Here is a 21461-nt window from a genome sequence, read left to right as displayed (position 1 = left end):
TTCGACATGATTCCGTCTTACCAGGAGATGATGTCTATATTGTGGCCCAATAGGCCACGTAAGTTTATTATCTCCCATATGCGTGTCAAACCATAAGGCATCTTAAGGGTTGGGATATTGTGCATAGGGTATCGCCACGTGGTAAAGTGCCTGTCCCAAACGATGAAGATTACAACTTAGACCCAAACACATATGATGGAGAGTTCTTTCAAGAAGAGGGACTAGAAGGGAGGTTTGACATAGACTTAACCGAAATGATCGGAATGAAAGTAGACAATGAAATGGTTATTGAAGAGGATGCTGGAGATGAGGTGCAAAATTTGAAGGACTTACAAATGCTTGAGCGATTACATTTAGACAATGACAACATTACTCATTCGGATAGTGTAGATTATTTCGACATGATTGATAGCGATGATGAGACTTGTGATCCAGCTAATCCCGATCATGAAGATTATTTCTAATACATGTAATACTATGTTATTTTGTAATTACATTTTGTTTATTTTGCATCTATTTCTAAGTACTTCTTGTTTATCTGTGCTTATTGGTTTACTCTTTTTAATTGCAGGTGATGGAACAAAGATGGTGGGCGATGGGATGAGGAAGCTAACGTCCTTGTACCGAAGGACAAGGACCGCTGCACCGAGGGAGAGTAGGAGGAGGAGCAGCCACAGGAGGGAGTCGTCGCCTGCTACCCCGTCGCGTGAGGAGTAGGAGGAGGAGGAGCTGGTGCCCCAGGAGGATGCCGAGGAGGCATAGGAGGATGCGTAGGAGGACGACGAGGAGGCATAGGAGGACGCGCAGGAGGAAGAGGTGGAGGCGTAGGAGGACGCACAGGAGGACGACGAGGACGAGGCGACAGCGGGAGGTTCCGTTTCCTCTAGTTCGTCGAGTGTCTACTTGCGAGGTCCCACAAGCCTCCCTCGGCGACCGATACCTCGTGAGAGACGCCCGCTGATTTGACCCGAGGGGGAAAAGTAAGTAACTATAGATGTTATCACTACTTTATATGATATGTTGAAAATCAAAATAGAAATTAATAATTTTTCTTAATCACTTGGGCAGAAACTGGACGATTGTGGCGAGTGGAGGTGGTCACACACGCCAAGTCAATGGCATCCTCGGTCTTCTGTGCAAGGAGCACTTCCCTAGCCTGGTTAAGTACACCGGAGTGACGGGGCCGGCCTACTCGTTTGACCACTACGCCACCGCCCCCAATGCTGCATATCGGGCCATAGGGTATTCAACAACAAGGCGGAGCGGGTGAAGCAAGAGCTTTGGGTAAGTTTTCCTCGCACTACATTGCTCAATACATTCTTAAAATAACAAATGGATACATCATGTTTGTATGCAGGATTTCTTTAGATGTCAGGACGGACTTGAGGCCAGGGCGGATGCGGTGGCTACCAAATGCTGCAAAAAACTCATCGTGGACATGCATTACGAGACGCGTATCCAGGCCATCGTAACTTACCACGGGACCGTCCTTGGAACGAAGGTCACCAAAAGGGACACAAGATCCATGACGCTGACCCAGGACTAGTACCTGCAGGTAAATACAGAACATTAACACTGATTCCTTTTGAGATTAAGTAGGCTTAATTTCATCTTCTGATATGTCATGTACTTGATGGCGTGTAGATGATTCCTTATTGGTGCGCCGTGCATCCCTAGTGCTGGGAACAGATGTTGGATAGGTGGTGCTCACACGAGTGGGAGGAGACGCACAACTTGTGTCGGGAGCGGCGTTTGATGATGCCAGGTGTAGCACACCATCAAGGCATCCATAGCCTTAGCGGATACGCAGAAACATGGGTATGCAAATTTATTTATTTATTCTAACGCTCAATTCTGCATGATTTCTAATCATCTTGCATTTTTTTCTCACAGTCGGCGTCACATGGTGGCCAGCCTTGCTCCATCTTCAAGGCATTTGCTATGGCCCACAAGGGCAAGGCGACGTCCGACATCAACTACAACCCAGAGGACAGGCCCGAGGCGTACAACAATGCAACCGTCCATTACCACCTCAGTGAGTACACATCGATGGCAAGGGAGGTCCATGGGTCAGAGTATGATCCGAGCACCGAGGACCTTGATGGAGAAGTCGTCATGAGGGTGGGCAGAGTCAAGAAGCATGAGCGGTACTGGATTGGCGACGGCGCAATCGACTTGGCCGCTACTCCCAGTCTCTCCTAGATTCGATCAAGCAGCACGAGCAGGAGCCCGCCCATATGACCTCGGTAGGACACTTCACACCACCGGGTGGAGGTACTCGAGGTTATTCCTGGTTTATTCGTCGTTCATTGGTTTTTTCATACCTTTCCTTTGCATTATTGTAACATTGGGGTGAATATATTGTAGGCCCAGCTGGAACAAAAGAGGAGGATACGGGAGCAGATGTAGGCGAAGATGGAGAGGGTGGAGGCCGAGCGGGAGGCCGAGCAGCGGAGGATGGCGGAGATTCTTCAGTATATGCAAAGTCTTGGCGCCGCTATGGGTGTAGCTCCGCCACCTTCGCTATTCGCTCCACCTCCTCACTATTCTACTACTGTGAGTATAAATGTTTTAGTTTGTATGTTCATGCTTATGGTCAAACCTAGTGGTGTATGAAAGTTTTATTCATGTATGGTATATATTTATCTTGTTTCACACATGCAATCTCTTCTCCTTTGTGCAGAATCAATCGGCGGCATCGAACAATCCTCATGCTCCAGCGAATCCTTCACCAAATCAGTGATGATACTTGTGGTTGTTAATGATACTTCTATTTGCAATTATGGTTGACGATAATGGAGCACTTGGATTACTTGTGAACTTATTTGTGATATATTGTGAGACATGTGATGTTTGTGATATGTATGTGGTGTTGGTGATATATATGTGATGTTGATGATATATATGTGATGTTGGTGATGTTTGTTATATATATCTTCTGTTTGTTTGGATGAGATGTAAAAAACAAATAAAAAAGTCTATTTTCAATCACTTTGCCGAGTGCAATGGCCATGACACTCGGCAAAACTGACCATCTGGGAAATACCTGGAAACATGCTTTGCCGAGTGCAATGGCCATTGCACTCGGCAAACATCATAGGTTTGCCGAGTGCCGCTGACAAGACACTCGGCAAAGGTGGCCACTTTGCCGAGTGTCTTGTCAGCGACACTCGGTAAAGTGGCCACCTTTGCCGAGTGTCTTGTCGGCGACACTCGGCAAAGTGGCCACCTTTGTCGAGTGTCTAAGCCAACGGCGCTCGGCAAATCGGGTACCTTTGCCGAGTGCTTGACCTTGACACTCGGCAAAGCTGCCGTCACGGTGGCGCTCGCCGTCATGGTGGCGCTCGCCGTCACGGTGGTGCTCGCCGTCATGGCTACTTTTCTTTGCCGAGTGTCAGATTGGCACTCGGCAAAGCCTTTGCCGAGTGCCTGATAAAGTGCACTCGGCAAAAAGGTCTTTGTCGATAAAATGTTTACCGAGCGCCCTTTGCCGAGTGTATATCGGCCTTTGCCGAGTGCCTCAGGCACTCGGCAAAGAAGTTGAATCCGGTAGTGGTGAGAGGGTTGGAAGAAAAGGCGAACGAACCACCAACGATCTCCTGGGCGTTGAACCTGCTTGGAACCCCAAGAAGCTCAAATCAAATGGCGAACCTCACTATCTTGAGTAGTTGAGTCCTAGTGTCACTGCATCAGGCTGCGCTCACTGTACTGCGCCCTCAAGGTATATGGAAATCGTCATGCCATATACCTCCTGGCTACTGTCTTTTTACACTAGCATAATAATGCTAGAATGTTTGCGGGTTAAGAGAACATGGATAACACACAGAGTACACGCGCTGGGTGCTTCTTTATCATCAGAGATGGATCAAAGATACTAACAAGATTTATTATTTTGTTTTATCTGTTACCAATTGATCAAATCAAGGTAGAACAATAGGATTATATATTTTGACAGGGACCAGTGGAGCGATAGATGCTCTAATTTCCGTATACTTTAAGGAGAAAATTAATAAATGAAAATTTCTGAAGGAAAAAATGGTCACCACAGGCCATGCTGGCCAAAAGATTAATGAAAACATCAATCACATGACCTACCAAGTCATAAAAAATCGAGTTCAAATAGAGCATGCCATATATCAAATATTCTGTCCTCAACTGGATAATCAGCGAACAATTATGTCTATGCTCTTTTGTGTAGACCTGAAGTGAACAAGATATTATGTTGGAATGTACTCCGTCTCAATTCCAAAATATAAAGACTTTTAACAACCTAGGGGACCAACCTTGTCACTTTATAAATTAATCCAACGCCGCCCCACCTTATCTACTTCATGTATCCCCACCTTGTCTTTATAACCGGTTTATAACCCCTTCATTTAAATGGATGACGTTTGATGATTACTTGTATTGACACTGATGACATATCAAAGTACATTTGTTCTGCACATATTATTTTGAGGCGAGGTACTGATTTATAGAATTGACAACCTACAATAGTGGGACTCATCTTATCCTCCCCAAACCTCCCTCTCCCTGTTGGTGTTTACAATTTATTAGGGGCATCTTTAGATCAGCTAAAACTACAATAATAAGCTCCTGATAGAAGTTGTACGTAGCAGATCTAAACAGGTCAACTTATTTCTCAACTAATAAAAAACAAACAATCTAATTAGCAATGATCTATTAGCTGCCTCCAAGCTAATTAACAATAATCCTATGATGGTTATGTTCCAAGACTATTTTCTTAGCACCCATGCTAATTACGGTATGTTTGGATCTGCCCCAACTTTTTATTAGCCAACTTATTAATTGCTAGATGTATCCTTTCAAAATGAACGTGAACCATTGAGAATCATTGAATCCATGAAAGGCAGAAACAGCAACTCGGGGCAGTTCTTTTTTGTATATATGGAAGTGGTTATCCTGGTCAACTGGAGCAGTTGAATGGCTAGGAATGATGTCATCTGCAGAAATCAATAGCCAACTAAAACTTCTTGTTTATCTTTCTTTAAGCTTGAATTTTCCTAAGTTATATAGAGCAAAAAATATATCTCTTTGATTCTAAACTAGTAAAATTCTTTGTTGAAACTCTTTTTCTTTTTAATATATTTTCAGTGGATTACACTCAGAAGTTCCCCCAGAAGGTTCCTACAGTACAATCAGCAATTAAAACAAGGTGGTTGACTCATTAGTTAACAAAATTGCAAGGCAGGGGCGAGCTTCGGGTACCCACTGAATATGACAGCATTACTGAATCCCTGGTGATTGATCGACAAAAGCAGATTTAATTTGCTTGAAGGCAACCAGAGGCTAGCTTCAGTAGTAGCCTTCAAGGAAATTACACCCGATTAAGTAGTATATTTCCACACCCATCATTGTCTGCATAATTTATACTGATGGTTACACATCCGTGCACTCCAGTGGTAGGTGCATAGTTTAGCTCGAGTGGACCCCCTGAATTTACACGCAATTAAGTGGGTAAACTCATCATTGTGACATCTTCCATTCTGTCTATAAAAAGAGGAGGTGAAACTGTGAAAGGCAGAGGAACATGTTCTCCAAGGTTAACATAAGAGGTATAGATGAACTAAAAATTCTATGACTTTGTCATGAGGTACATAGGCCTAGGAGGCATTGGGAACTCATGTAGGGAAATATTTGGTGGACACTGGTTCCAAATGGCGAGCTGTGGAACTCAGAACCCAATGCGCAGAACAATATTATCTGGTGGCTCCAATTGCACATCCTCTCGGATCTGCTCTCCTTGCCCCCCAATGTGTGGCCCTCTGTCTTACATGGTGGTGCAGACGACCTCTCGCAGGGCCAATGGCAAATGAAGTGGAGGATTGGACAAAGTCGATAGGAGTAGACTAAGTACAAGGGACATGATGAGAAGGAGAAGAATGCATTCGGATGACTATCACTGTGTGCTTTGTCAGCAACCACCGGAGGAAACAGTTATGCATCTCCTGTTCTTCTGCCCCTTTGCCAAGGATTGCTGGGGAATGCTAAACTTTCAGTTTGATGATGACCTCACAATTCCTCAAATCTTTCAAGCATGGATGGCCCTCCTGAATGTTCCTTTTGCTCTGGACATCTTCATTCTTCTTTGCTGGGCCATCTGGATGGTGAGGAACGATGTTATTTTCAGAAACACGAACCCATCTGTGGAAGACTGTAGAAGATATCTTACAGTGGAATCCCTCCTGCTGCTGCACAAGTCGAAAGTTAAATTTACCCTTATGTTAGAATCATGGATACAATCTCAGTTGTAATCTTTTTTATCTTCTTCGTTAAATTTACCTTTCTTCTCTTAGCTTTGTTTAGCATTGTACTTTGCCTGGGTTCCTAGTTTGGAGCTCCTTTTATTTTAAATATATTCCAATAGGAGCCTTTGGATCCTCCTGATTCTTCAAAAAAAAGTGAATGCTGGTGTAGTTCTCAGGTGTGCTGACTTTTTGCCAGCCAACATGGCTGAAAGGTGGGCACTGATGAAGTGGGCATTGAATTGGTAGGGAACTAGGGATGCATGCCCACCAGACTAGATGGGGGCCAAGGTCACCCTGCTCTACTCCAACAACAGCAGCGCTGATCTCAGCAAGATGCCTGTGCTCTTCCTAATCGTCAAACCACCAGTCTGTGAAAGCACCAACTGAAGTCGTTGGAGTGCACACCTCGATACCAACCTTATAGCAACAGATTAATGCAAACTCCGTCACTGTCCAGCATCAATAGGTCAGGATTCGATCAGATTGGTATGTGATGCTTCAGTCTGAACAAACTATGTCATTGGGATGATCATTTTAGACTCCAGTGTAGAATTGGATCATCCTGATCGTGTGTTGCTAGTGTTTAAGTAGTAATCTTATCATAAACATGTAGATCAAACATGTGAACATATGATTTTATTCTTAGCCTAACAAATGATTATTGTTTAATACATAAGTGTGGATAACTAAGTAGATGCCGAACCTGAGTTTGACAAAGATATCAGTGCCTTTAGTGTTGATGTAAAGATTGGCATAATTTGATGTCCTTACTAGTTCTAGCTTTACCAATTTGACCTCTTGAAGCCATCTATTTATCAAGAATATACAGCCAATATTGGCACTAGCTTAGATGGGATGTCATGACAACCTTTATAAGCGCTTCAACGCAATAGTAGATCGGTTAGGGGTTAGTGTCAATCTTATAACAATCTTATATGTTGGCTTGATGCCTAACGCGTGGACCATAAATTATGCATCAATACCATCTCTGCGATTAGACGAGATCACATTTAAACATTACCCCACTTGATTGGTGTATAACTACCGGATACAGGAGCTTTGCCGAGTGCCGACAAAGCCCCAAAAACACTCGTTTGCCGAGTGTTACACTCGGCAAAGCGTTTGCCGAGTGTTACACTCGGCAAAGATTTTATCGACAAAGAGCTAATTGCCGAGTGTCAAACGTCGGGCACTCTGCAAAGACTATGCCGAGTCCAAAAAAAACACTCGGCAAACATTTTTCGGAAAAAAATAAAGAAAAAAACAAGTCCCGCTGCTGCCACCACCACCACCACCACCACAACGCCACGCCACTGGCCACCACCACGCCACCCACTGGCCCGCTCCTCCCTGCCAGATCCGCCATCAGAGGGCACCTCCCCACAGGATCTGCCGCCTCCACGCTGCTGCTCCCCGTCGGATCCACCCGCCGCCGCCATGGATCTGATCACCGGCGAGGGAGAGAGTGAGGGAGATGAAGAGAGGAAAAGAGAGGGAGATGGGGAGAGCTGACCTACCTCGGACCCACGCCGGCCGCTGCAACCTCATCGTCGCCGGATCCAAGCCCCAGTAGCCGCGGATCCGCCACCGTGGAGCTCCCCTTGGCCCTCCTCGCCGGATCCAATGCCACCAGAGCTCGGACCACCCGCCGCGGATCCGTCGGCCTGGAGCTCGCCTTGGCCCTCCACGCCAGCGGGGGAAGAAGGGAGGGAAGGGGCGCCCGCTGGGGAAGAAGAAGGGGGAGGGGAGGGACGCCTGCCGGGGAAGAAGAAGGGGGAGGGGCGGGCCCCGGTGGGGGAAGAAGGGGAGGGGCGGGCCGCCTGCGGGGGAAGAAGGGAGGGGAGGGGCGCCCGCCGAGGAAGAAGAAGGGGGAGGGGAGGGCCGCCCGCCAGGGAAGAAGAAGGGGGAGGGGGAGGGGGAGGGGCGGGCCGCCGGCGGGGGAAGAAGGGAGGGGAGGGGGCGGGCCGCCGGCGGGGGAAGAAGGGAAGGGAGGGGCGCCCACCGGGGAAGAAGAAGGGGGATGGGCGGGCCGCCCACCGGGGAAGATGAAGGGAGGGGAGGGGGCGGGCTGCCAGCGGGGGAAGAAGGGAGGGGAGGGGGCGGGCCGCCAGCGGGGGAAGAAGGGGAGGGGGCGGGCCGCCTGCGGGGGAATCAAGAAGGGGGAGGGGGAGGGGCGTCCGCTGGGCCCGGTTAAAAAAAGGATTTTTTTTTCCTTTGCTGAGTGTCCTAGATCTGGGCACTCGGCAAAGTTTTTTTATTTTTTTTCTTCTCCTTCTTTCCTAGAAAAAAGATTTTTTTTTCTTTGCCGAGTGTCCTAGATCTGGGCACTCGACAAAGTTTTTTTTTCATTTTTCTTTTTCTTCTTCTTTCCCAGAAAAAGATTTTATTGATTTGCCGAATGTAAAAAAAACACTCGGCAAACCCCCTCTTTGCCGAGTGTTTTTTTTTTTGACACTCGGCAAACCTCATCTTTACCGAGTGTTTTTTTTTTTGCCGAGTGTTTTTAGTGCAGCCCACTCGACAAAGAACTTGTTTGCCGAGTGTCCGAGAGAATACACTCGGCAAACATAAAAACACTCGGCAAATTTGACGTTTCCGGTACGTACTTATGTTTTCCTTAGATTTATATTCACACTCTGCACAACAGTAACACTAGATCAATGTGTCATATATACTCGAGGAAATTTTAAGACTAGGTAGATCAATAGTACAGTTGCTTCGTATAGTTTTGATGATACAATCAAAGGTTCTGTTCAAAGCATGCTGTAGGCGAGCTATGCATTGTAGTGTGCCGAGCAAGAAAAGCAGATTGAGTGCAGAACTAGCCGAGGGGCCATAGCCTTCCCTCACGTAAGAACTAGGGATTTCAGGTTGCACGAACACGCATGAGGTACCTTGAAATAGCAACTTCAATCATCCTATTGTAACGCACGGAGATGTTTGCTAGTTAAAACTAAAATGAACTTTGGTTTGTCAGGTTATTGGTGCAGACAGTTCAGTTCAGCCAGAAGTCTTTGTGTTGTGTACCACTGCACATGTACAAATAAAGTGTTAGCATGATCCTTTGTAGTAGTGAAAACATACGTGAATTGGCATGGTGGCTTCCTAACATCTACCACCTCCATCCATGATACTCCACTGAGTCGAGTAGCCAGAGTGATCGCTCCTTTACTATTTCACTAAAATCTAAGCCTCCTCGGCGAGGACCTTCAAGTTCCATGACTGTCGCGATGGTCACCTCTGAACTCTGATCGAAGCCCCATACTAAAAACCATGCATTCATATTTTTTCTCTGGATCTGTCCAAACTATATATAATATATTATACATCCATACACTTCAATGGTAGGTACATTATTTTCTCAATTGTACCCACTGAATAAACTACACGCAGTAAGTAGTACTTCCTCATCCCATCATTCATATGATACAATCTTCCATTATGTCCATAAAAGGAGCAGCTAAAACGCATCAGAACCAGTTCCGCAAGATGTTGGAGATATGGATGGACAAAACTAATAATTATGTGATTTCGCTGTGGGATACATAGGGCTGTGAGGCATTGGGAACTCGTGTGCAAAAATATTTGTGGCATGCCGGCTCCAAATGGCTGGCTCTGGAACTCAATATTCTCTGCTCATGCATGAAACATGTCCACTCTGCTAAGGATGAGATGGGTCATGCTATCTGGTCAGCTCTCCTTACACGCAACATCTTGAGTATGTGGCTTAGCTGCTTCTTTTGCTGCTGCAATCATCATCATCATCACCCATGTGTATGGCAGCACAAGAGAAGACTGTCAGCAGCAGCAGCAGCAGCACGGTGGTGTAGCTCACAAACAGGCCGCCTACTGGAAGGACAACAGAGGTGTTCTGTGGCAGCTGTTGCCAAAGTGTGCACGAAGATGGTGGTGGTCTCATGGTGCGCATGTGTAAGGCAGGGGCCAAGCTTACGATGCTTTACTCCCACAACTAAAACAAAACTAGCCTCAGGCAGATGTATGAACAGAGTGAGGTATTCGTCGAGCTCAGCAGGCACCTCGACCTCAACCACAACCTCATGGGGTATGCATCCATGGTTCACTCCACGCCTACTACATCTCTCTCCACTAAGATTAAGTTGGGATTAAATTCAGAATGGGATTTAATGCTTCAGTCGTCATAATTCTGTGCCCTTGTGAGATGATGATTTCATACTCCACTGATCTTTCTGATCGTGCTGTTGGATCAGATTCTGAGCTACAATAATCTTATCTGAAATCAGAGTGCAGCTCGTGTGAATTTAAGGAAATGTTGGGAAGTTGTGGGCATTTCAGTTATATATTTTTCTTCCTTTAATTTGATTTGATGATAGAATCAAGGTTCTATTGAAATTTGAAAACATGATGTTCAGTTGAATGGGTGAGTAGTAAGTCGAGGTGAGTGTAGCTTTTTTCGCAGAGAAATGTCAGGCCAGGAGCCATAGTCGCATATTCACATGAACATGCATGCATGCAGCTCCGCTTGCACGCAGGCTGCATCGAAGTTTTCTTTCACTCTCTTGTGGCACGTCATGGATCCTTGATGAACATTTTTAACTTGAAGGCAACCAGCCCTTCAAAGTAAACTATGTCCAAGTAATAAGTTGAGATGCCAGTGGGCTAGCACCTTGGTGATGAGCGATTGACAACACGGTGTGCGTGTGACGTGTCTCTTGGCAGGTTGTGGTTGCAGGTGACAGGTGGAGACAAGGTACATGCGGCGACGAGTGAAGAACGAAGATAGGATGCCGCGTCGAAAAACCGCGGGGGCGGAGAAGGGCGGATCGAGGCTTGCGTTCGAGGGACAGGCGATCGTGCGGTGTACGTCTACTGTACCTGGCTACATGGCGGGAGGACGTCGAGGGAGGTTTTCGGATTATGCCACAAAATCCGGGGTTCGCTGGTTGAGCCACAAAGCCATGCATCGTACCGGGACGCCCGTGCGGCAGGCGTTGGCCGAAGATGGAAAATTCTGGCGATCGCGATACGATTTCGGATGGTCGTGCGGAGACATCGCGAGGATCACATCGCGGAGATGGAGGGATCGCGGACATCGCGGAATTTGCCATGGAGGACGTAATTGGAATTTACGCCCCTACGTTGGATTTATTTAGCGTAGGGGGTTATGTGAAAATAGCTCGTGCCACCCTTTGGAGATATAAATATGTGGCACCTAGGGTTGAGAAGGGTGCGGAACGTTTTGGACTCTCGGCGAGTTACTATTCATGTGTGAACAGTACCCGTGAACAGTACTCATGCCCCGGGGTTCCACGGTTCAGTTTTCCTCTCTCCGGTCTAGCCTAGGATTTGAATTCTAGTGAGAGGTTTTTGTTGATCTCTCCGATTAAGAGAGGGAGGATGTTCGGGCGGAGGCTAGATGCACTTTTGTAAGTTCAATTACTCAATTTAATCTTTCATCTATAATGATTGATCTTGTGCATCTCGATTGGTTCTTTACAATTCTCGTCAGCATCTGACATAGTCTGCTTGTTTTATTTTTATCTCAAGATCCGTAAGTCCGATTGACGTGATTCCAGTTGGGTTAGTTTCGTAATTTCATCTAGTTTAATCTGACAAATTTTTAGGTCGATCGGAGTTACGGATTTTCGTCCACATCAGGTTTACTAGGTACACAGAGTTCTGGCCAGATTTGAAAAACGTGATTTAATCAGGTTTTGTGTTTAGGGGAAGGGTTAGAAATTATTTTTGGCTTCCGCGACCATTCACCCCCCCTCTGGTCGCCCGTTTCGATCCTTCATAAGTACTAGTATATATCCTCCTCACCCATCATTGTCTATAGAATTTAGAGAGATGGCTACATTCACATATCCATGCACTCCGCTGGTAGGTGAGGTGCATGAATGTACCCACTGATGAATAAATTACACACAATTAAAGTAGTATGTCCTCAACCATCGTTGTGTTATGGAATCTTCCATTCTATCTATAAAAAGAGAAGATGAAAGGCATAGGAACTAGTCCAGCCCTGAGGTCTACATAGGAGGTATAGATGTGTACTAAAAATTATATGACTTGCTATGTGGTACATGGGCTTGCGAAGCATCGGAAACTAATATGCAGATCTCCATGCATTACTACAGAATGCATGGATGGCACTACTACAGAATGTTACCCTGCTGCCCTGCACCGGAGATGGTCTGGTCAAGGCGAAGGTGCTTGCTTATCATGCCGTGAGAATTCCACCCCTGGATCATTTGCCGAGAGAAAGATAATGCCTGCATATTGCCTGTTAGTGCTGTGGAAAATAGTCTGGAATTTCTATTCCTTGGCCACAAGCTCTCGTGTAAAGATTCTAGCCGAATGCATGAAAAGTCAGGAATTATATATTTATTAGCCCCAAGATCCTCCATACAGTCTCACATCATTTTTCTCAGCAGTTCTTTGACTCAGTGCCATCCTTCCCACGACAGTAATTTCTATGATGTCCTGAGGCCCACCCCATCTTTGACCAACATTGAAAGTGATATTACAGCAAAATCTCCCTCCATCATGGACATTGATTGTCACATGATTAATTCCATGAGCTCCAAGAAACAAGAGTGTATAATGTAGCCACCTAATTGTCTCAATTATCTACTATAAATTATAAAAATGTGTTAGGATGTAAAATAAATCTATGTTAAATTGAGTGTAAGATAAGAATACTTACTATGGTTGAAAATGGGAATTGTGCCGGCTCTGAACTTGGCCTGAATATGGTATAATCCGGGGGACAAATTCTGGTGCCTTAGGGGGAGGTCGGGGACCCTGATGACAGATCATGTATATATAAGTTTCACATGGAATTTGTTGTAGATACATAACGATCAGGAGGCCGATAAGGACATGTTGTGTATTGACATAATCAATGCAATTCTAGGAATGGGTTGTAGATAAATACTAGATCAGGACAATACAAAGGCGTATATTATATCATATCCATATGTCCAAAATAAAACCTTAATTAGGCAAGCCATATCATATGCACCAATCTCAGAAAACATCTTCACTGTAAAGTATTACAATTTAGTGTAAGTTGAAGGAGAATGTAGGTTGGGTGTCTCACGTTAAGCGCGTGAGAAGGAGAGGATGCAGAAGGGTCCGGGCCAGGGACGGCGCTTGGTGGATTTTTACCGAGCCACCTCTACTAAAGTTCTAACGAATGCCACCATTGCTAAAAATTATTTATGTAGTAGTGTTTTTACTCGTGTATGAATGTAAATATTTAAGTGGAAATTTACCTTTTTTTGCAAGACATAATATAGATGTAGACACTCATGTACATGAGCGTATACTCACCCCTATGAACGCATGTATGCAGACCCTACCTCTACAAGAACATCCGAAAAACTGAGTTGGACAGGCAAATATCAAGATTGACAAAATCATAACAGACACCTCATTGTCTACGGGCACATTGCTTACCACTGAAAAATAGTGCCCTTACGCCATTAAATCCCGCAAGAAATCTAGTAAAATGTGAGCATCCGTGTCAAGTAGAGGACTTAAACCACTAGAAACCCAACAGCAGAACCATGCTCAGTTCATGACCAAATTATGGCATCATAATGTTCCATTAGTACCTGATGTTGTAGTAACTGAAGAACCACTACATGGACAGCCATTTTCGTATTTTGTTGTCCCTTCCTCTAGAAGAGTAAAGACTTCTATGATTCAAATTTTTACCATAAAATCAAGGACTTCAAAACCAATACAATGAACGGTCATTACACTACAGGATAAAATAGATTTGCCGAGTGCCCCTAGCACTCGGCAAAGGCCCAAAAACACTCGGCAAACGCTTTGCTGAGTGTAACACTCGGCATACAGCACACGACATTAATTTGTCGGCAAACAGTAGTTTGTTGAGTGTTTTTTATCGGGCAATCCCAAACAGTTTGCCGAGTGTCAATAAACACTCGGTAAAAATAAACTCTCGGCAAAAAAAAATTGACGAGATGGAACGGTGACGTCGATTTTGCCGAGTGCACGACGAAAAAACACTCGGCAAAGTTTCTCAAGTTTGCCGAGTGTCAGGACGAAAACACTCGGCAAATTTTCTCAAATTTACCGAATGTCAACACGAAAACACTCGGCAAAGTTTCTCAAGTTTGCCGAGTGTCCAGACGAAAACACTCGGCAAAGTGAGTGTCAACATGAAAACACTCGGCAAAGTTTCTCAAGTTTGCCGAGTGTCCAGACGAAAACACTCGGCAAAGTGAGTGTCAACACAAAAACACTCGACAAAGTTTCTCAAGTTTGCCGAGTGTCCAGACGAAAACACTCGGCAAAGTTTAGACACTGTGCCGAGTGCCACGCCTAAAACACTCGGCAAACAAGCGAGCAACGGTCAGATTTTATGGTCACTTTGCCGTGTGTCCATTGGAATACACTCGGCAAAGCCAAAATACTCGGCAAAGAAGGTTCCCAGAATGACAGAAAATGGTCTCTTTGCCGAGTGTTTTGCCTTGACACTCGGCAACTCCTCTCTTTGTCGAGTGTTACACTCGGCAAAGAGACCAAGGCTCCCCTTTTTTACTAATCTGTCATATATAACGGACCCCTCTCAATTCACAAAAAACCATGACAATTCACAATAAAACATCATCACAGGCATAATTATATGTCATAGGTAATAAACCATCATCATAATTCACAATAAACCATCATCACATGTCACAATAAACCATCATCACAATTTACAATAAACCATCATCACAAGTCACAACTAAGTCACAATAAGCCACAAATGCAAACACAATCACTGCGGAGGCCCTTGGAACCTCTGCGACAAACACAATAATCATGATCGGGATTAGCTGGATTATAAGTCTCATCATCACTACCACGCGTGTCGATATAATCATCATGATCGGGAATGTCGTCATCACTGTCATTGCCTAAATGTAATCGCTGAAGTAATTCTAAGTCCTTCACATTCTGAACCTTGTCTCCAGCGTCCTCGTCAGCAACCCTTTCATTGTCTACTTCTATTCCGATCGCTTCAGTTAAGTCTATCTCAAAACTCCCTTCAAGCCCATCTTCTTCGAAGAACTCTCCGTCATATGTGTTGGGGTCTATGTTATAATCTTCATTGTTTGGTACAGGTAGTTTACCGTGTGGCGATACCTTGTACACAACATCCCAACCCTTAAGACGGTCATCGGTTTGGCACGGGTATGAGAGATAATAAACTTGCGTGGCCTATTGAGCCACAATATAGACATCGTCTCCTAGTAAGACGGATGATTGTCGAATTTCGACTAGCCCAAGATTAGGGGTCCGTCTCACTACTGATGGATCAAACCAATGGCATTTAAATATGACTGGATTAAGAGGTTTGCAACCATGAAACATGAGTTCATATATTTCTTCAATTCTTCCGTAGTACTCGACCCCATCTAATCCTGGCGTAAAAACTCCAGTATTTGTGGTTCTTCGATTGGGTCGACTCTGCTCGTGGCTTGTTGTGTGAAAGCGATAGCCATTCACGTCATAACCGGTAAACGACTTGACCCTATAGGCACAGCTATCGACAACCTGTCCCTGCGAGCTCTACAGTAAACTAAAACTGAGAGCTCCTGCACAATCTACAGACCAAGATATCCCATGAATTATCTTTTTTTCCTTAGTGTTCTATGGAATAAACATCCCCAGAGTCTGAGGGGTTTAAAGCAGTTTACTGTTCAGCATTATAGTCACTACATGTTCTTCACCCAACAAAAGTTCATATTTATCTCTCCCAGAAAGCAAATAAAGGATCATAGCTCCTCAGCTGAGCAATACAACTGACTCTAGCCACGGCAATGCAGTAGAATTTCACTGCTCGGAGCCCAGTGCATTTCATCATCCACAACCAGATCAATTGAAACTAGGCTCTAAATACAAAAGCGTAAGAAAAGGTGATCGATCTCATCTGTGGCCCTCAGGAATCATGCTTTTGATATTCATCAAGGAAGAAAATCTCAGGTCTCAAAGATTGTGCCATCATGGGGCTCACACAACCGGATCGAGCACAAAAAACAAAACAAAACAAAACAAAAATAAACGAACAGAAATCTGGAAGAACTTTTTTGCGGGCAAATTTGGGAGAATGTTATTCACTGCGCCTCACGGTGGTCAGTAGGTGAAGCGACTCAAGATCTCCGGAAATCTCGCCCCACTGAAAACTCGAGCCCCGGAGAGAAATATCTGAGGGATCGACTCATCAAGGGGCTCGAGTCTCGTTGGATTTCTCATCACGAAATCAAGCACCAATCAAACACGAAAATTCTGTTTTCCCTGGAAGCCACATTACCAGCTCTTCCGGAAAAAACAGAGAACACAAATGAATCAACGATCATGTTTTTCCTTAATGAAAAGGGAAGGATAGCGAACAGCTACTATAATATGTCCAGTACTGCAACGACTTTAGTGACTAGTTTGGCAGCCCCTGCACTGCCAAAGCTGGCTGGAACCTTTTGCAGACAAGACAATCAGCAATGCAATGCAATGATATGGGTGCAGCTGACTGAAGTGGTATTTTTCATTGTTATCAACTGTAATTGATTTTGAAAAAGACCGATGAACATACAGAAAGCTAAATGTACAGAACTACAGAGCTACAAATCCTGCTGATCATTTCGAAATAGCTAGGAACATTCAAATCAAAGGAGATCAATGAATGCAGAACCGCATGCTGAAATGAAAATAGATCAGATCCGAATACAAATTCACAAAGCATAAAGGGAAGAGAAGGGGTAGGCATACCTGTTGGGTGGCCGACGAAGACCTCAAGAAGGGCCGACGAAGACCTGCTGCCCTGCTGGCTTACTGCCGAAGAAGACGCCGGGGGCCGACGCACCGTGCGAGAGGCGGCGCTGGAGCCGGTGCCTCCGGACGGAGGCTCTAGAAATATTTCGTGGACACTGGCTCTGCTCCCGATGTGTGCCACAAGGTCATAGTGCCATCCATGCATTTGACGTCATGGCGCCATTGACATGTTCAGGGTTGGAAATTATATCAGCGGCAGCAGCAGGGTTCATGCATGCTGAGTTGTTGTAGGGTCGATGTGGCAGCATGGTGTCTGCAGAAGATGTGGGCATGCCAAGTGGTACGATGAACATCCTCTTGGCGAAGATGTGCAGGCTCTTTGTCGAGCTTAGCATTGTGGCAGGACATATTTTTAGAACCTGCGGAGCATATTGATCTATTATCTTAATGAAAGTGTTAAAAGGAGGTCATCATACTTGCTGACTGGATCTATAAATTACCATGTTAACTACGAAAATGATAAGAGCTACATGTATTTTTTATTCTGTGATCATTTAAAAAACAGTCTATATTAAACCAGTCCTAATAAAAATAGGATTTTGTTAACTAGGAAAACAAGAAGTCAATCGGCGGGAAAGGGAAACACGTAACTTCTCAGGATTTCTAGTAGCTAGAAAAAACATGATCAGTTGTATATTAATCTAAGGAGAGATCTACACCGATCTGGCTTCCCATGTCTCGGTAATGCCTGAAGACACCAAGAGAAAAATGTTGTCATTACGTAAAGACGATTACACATCTGTGCGCTGCAGTGGTAGGTGCATGGTTTAGTTAAACTGTACCCAAATAATTAATAATACCACATGCAGTTAAGTGTGTAGTACATCGATCCTTATCTAACATTGAAACATCTTCCATTCTGTCTATAAAAGCTAGCAGCTAAAAGGCAGCAGAACTACTTCTGCAAGGTCCAGGAGAGATATGGATAGACAAAACTAAAAATTCAGACTTGGCTATGTGATACATAGGGCTGTGAGGCATTGGGAACTCATGTGCAAAAATGTTTAGTATACGCTGACTCCAAATGGTGGGCAGTGCAACTCTGCATGCTCTGCTATTCGCTGCTGTTGCTGACACTACAGAAGGTCCAATGGTACATGCTGTCGGGTCGGCTCTCCTGACACGCAACATCTTGTGGTGTGCATCTCTGCTGCCTAGTCTGCCGTTGCAATCGTCGTCGTCTTCATCATGCATTGCTGCCACCTTGTCCACCTAGCTCTACAGTTCCGTCATTGTCTCCTTTGAGAGACCATTCCTATACATACGATATGGTTTGTCATCGATCATAAGTGATGAGATGAGCTAGCCTGCTGCTTCACCTATGAAGTATGATTTGGAGCCAATATCAGGATCTGATGTCGACGCTACCTTGACTACCACTGCTGCATAGTATGTTCACTGTTCTGCCCAGTCGTCAAGTGGTGCACTAGATAATGTGGCAGTTGGTCCTAACATATAAAAGAGAGTTTTAAGGGAAATCATGACCCAACACTCTCCTAATAAGGGAAGAGAATGTGCCAGCTATGCTAACAAGCTTCTCAAGAGCGTCATCGACGACCAACATATCAGAGGTCTCGATCTATTGCTTCATCATTTCTAATCCACTATAGAAGGCATCACCGAAGCTCCTGCATCAAGCTGGAAAAGGATTTTTTTATCCTTAAGGGCATCTTCAATCTGGTAATGTCAACTAATTGGCCAGTTGTTCCTATGGACTTATCCTATTAAGGACTGGCATTGACCACAATTAGGTAGATAATATAAGAAACAAAGTATTCATAACACAAACAATCAAATCTTGACGAGTTCCAGGTGTCGCACTGGATCATGACAAAATATGGCCTCACTCAAAAAGGGTCTGGGGTTTGAGAAATCAAAACAAAATAGAAAAAAAGAAAACATAAGTCGTTGATAGGAGGGGTGCTATATCATATGAAAATAGGCGCTAATATGGTCTATTACTGGACTTCTAGGGCTTTAGGTAATTATTGGAGACCCTATTTCGGCTTTGAGGGCTATACAATTGGGTTTTTGTTGGAGACTGTAACACCCTAAAATTTGCTTCTCTTGAAATAGAGCTAAAATAATTTAATTTTGTATTTTTATGGTCATGAAAAAATAAGAAAATAATATTTTTTTATTAAATTAAAATTTATCTTAAGGTAGAAACATGTTTGTTGCATTCATGCCGGTCGCACCTTATTTCTATGTGCAAAATATTTTTTTAAATATGTTTAGGAGACGAATATCAATCTCTAGAAATTTTCCAGCTTCTTTCTGGAATTTAATTCCTACCTTCTTGACCATAATCTTTATGTTTCAAGTTCCCAACAATCTTTTCTTGAGCTCCAAATATTTTGTCTGAGTTCCTCGTCTTTCAATTTATCACTTGGATTTTTCCAGGGATTTTTCTAAGCTTCCGAGAATTTTTCGTGATATAAATGGTAATTCTAGACTTTCTAGAATTATTTTTATTTCATGATATTAATTAATTTCGAAATTAAAAAAATCCGAGCCCAACTTTCCACCGACTCTCAAAGGCCCATGCCTTTATTTACTAATGGGCTTAAATGATTATTTAGGTCTATTAGTAGAGGTGGATGATGCAACATCAATTAGTACCATGTTGCTAATTGATGTGAAGGTGTAGAGTTTTTCTCTCTATATATATGTATCAACCCCTTGGACAAAATACATCAGAACTATCATAACGGAAGCCCCTAGTTTGAGAATCCCTAGGTAGTAAACTAGATTAGCACCATACTTATGTTCCAACCCTTTGGATAAAACACATCAGGACTAATATAATGTGAGCCCCTAGTTTGAGAATCCCTAGGAAGTAAACTAGATTTCCTCCTTTCTCTTTTACTACGCCATCTCCAAAGTCTCGCTTGCGCCCTTGCGTCAGTGTCGCTGATCCACCGTCATCCAGGCCGAGCGCGGCTAGCTGCTACCTTCGTCGACAACTCACGTAGTCGCATCGCGATCTGCTACTGGAGAAGCTGTTCACGAGAAACCTGATCTCGCCACCCTCTACGTCAACCACGGCCGGCCGGTCATCCTCGCTGCTTCTCAGCCGTTAGTAAGCGCCCCACGCAACACTCTCGTTCCATTATCTCCTATGTTTCTCCAGCAAGCCTCTTAGCCGCCGCTTCTTTCTGTCCAACCACTACTAGAGAACAGACTTTAGAACGATGTCCCAATTTGGTATTAGCCTCGGCATTTTTTGCCCTCGAGACTAGAGAGGCCTTTAGTCCCGGTTGGTATCTTCAACCGGGACTAAAGGTCCCTGTCCAACGGCTACTGCACTCGGCACAGTGGCAGGGGACCTTTAGTGCCGGTTTGAGACACCAACCGGGACTAAAGGTGGACCTTTACTCCCGGTTGGAGCCACCAACCGGGACTAAAGGTCCTCCAACCTTTAGTCCCGGTTGGTAATACCAACTCGGACTAAAGGTAGACCCTTTAGTCCAGGTTGATAACACCAACCGGGACTAAAGGTCCCCCGATGGGTTAGTTCAAAAGGAAAGCATCACATCCATTGTTAGATGTGTTGTTTAGGTGGGGTGGTAAGCTACGCGCGAGGCAGTGCATGAGGTCTTGTGTTCGAATCTCACGGGGCGCAACGGTGGGAGACATTATTTTTTTTTTAAAGTTGAGAGGATCTTTAGTCCCGATTGTGGTAAACCGGGACTAAAGAACAACACCTTTAGTCCCGGATTGCTAGTCCCGGTTGGGAAACCAGGAGTAGAGCTAGTTCCCAACCGGGACTAGATCTTATTTCTGTAGTAGTGAACTGTCAAGTTACGCTACGTATTCACATGCCCCTATACATCAGTACATGCCAACCATGTTCTATACCGCATACACAAGCAACCTCGCCACCATCTCACCTGTTGCAAGTTAAGTGCCGTTCCCCATGCATATTTTGGTTAAGCTCTTGATGCCGTGCACCGTGAGTGCTCTTTGTCCTGCTCTAATTCGTAGCTGTTCCGATTCCTAGCTTGATGACATCACATGACGTCATGTATACATTTTGTGGCTGTTTTCCTTTAAAAACAATTCTAGAAATACAATGGAAATACACATATACATCCAATCATCCTGAGCCATCCATCATTTAATATATGGCCCAGATCTGGCCATACATTGTCGGCCACATCTTTTTCAAAAGAGCCTCTGCACTTTTCTGTTTTCAAACCCATAGTCCATTGAGATTTAAAATCCTAATTTTCTTTTAATTGGAAAACGAGTTGGACTTATTTTCAATTTTGCCACTGATCTTGTTTTAGCCATAAAATCTTCGTTTTAGCTCCGATTCGATCCATTCAAGTTACGTTAGATTCATAATGACATAATCTG

At 44.4% G+C, this 21461-nt stretch overlaps 1 non-coding gene and 1 pseudogene across 1 annotated transcript; one reads left to right on the top strand and one right to left on the bottom strand.

Annotated features, from left to right (window-relative positions):
- Positions 1-254: 254 nt before the first annotated feature.
- On the top strand, positions 255-2743 carry LOC136503638 (uncharacterized; annotated as a pseudogene).
- Positions 2744-16208: 13465 nt separating this feature from the next.
- On the bottom strand, positions 16209-16282 carry LOC136506290 (small nucleolar RNA R66). Its single transcript, XR_010771505.1, has one exon. It is a non-coding gene; the product is annotated as a small nucleolar RNA R66 (small nucleolar RNA).
- Between the last annotated feature and the right edge of the window lie 5179 nt (positions 16283-21461).

This window comes from Miscanthus floridulus, chromosome 14, assembly GCF_019320115.1.
Source record: "Miscanthus floridulus cultivar M001 chromosome 14, ASM1932011v1, whole genome shotgun sequence".
NCBI lineage: Eukaryota > Viridiplantae > Streptophyta > Magnoliopsida > Poales > Poaceae > Miscanthus > Miscanthus floridulus.
Note: the sequence above shows the minus strand (reverse complement) of the source record. Positions and strands in the feature narration are given on the sequence as shown.